This window comes from Helianthus annuus, mitochondrion, assembly GCF_002127325.2.
Source record: "Helianthus annuus mitochondrion, complete genome".
Classification (NCBI taxonomy): Eukaryota; Viridiplantae; Streptophyta; class Magnoliopsida; order Asterales; family Asteraceae; genus Helianthus; species Helianthus annuus.
In genome coordinates this window covers 136,922-137,500 of record NC_023337.1, presented here as the reverse complement: position 1 = coordinate 137,500, position 579 = coordinate 136,922, and positions in this window count along the sequence as shown.

Sequence of the window (579 nt, the reverse complement as noted above, 5' to 3'; positions counted from 1 at the left end):
GCTTCCGGAAAGATATTCTAGTAAATAGAAAACTCGCCATTCATTCATGAACTGTCTTGCCCGTGCCATCAAGAGCTACAGCTATATCTCTCGAAGGTGTCTTAGCTCCACCGATAGGAACTGCCCACCTATCCAGGTAGCCTCACCCGTGAACCACGAACTACACTTACAGACAACCTAAGAAGAAACGGAGTCTCACCCATCAAAGCATAAGAAGCAAAAACTAGAAGAATAAACAAGAGATAACGCGCATACAAAGAGGATTCTTAACCGTTCGCGAAGAGAAGATAGTTGTTTTAGGCAAGGAAAAAGCCAACCATAGCAGAACGCAATCAAAGCTTTCGTCCTTGGCCGCTCCTTCAACTGATTTCATTCATTCATAAACTCGCTTGAACGTGCCATCAAGAGCTCCAGCTGCAAGAGGATAGGATCTTTTTAGGCTGGGCACGAAAGCTGCATTGATTTGACTTCTTTGCTTCTGCTATTGAAGCGAAAAACCCCAAGAAAACTTTATCAATTCTCATTCTTCTTTGGCGACAAGGAAGGCTACCCCTGGGTAAAAGTACTAATCCGTCTATC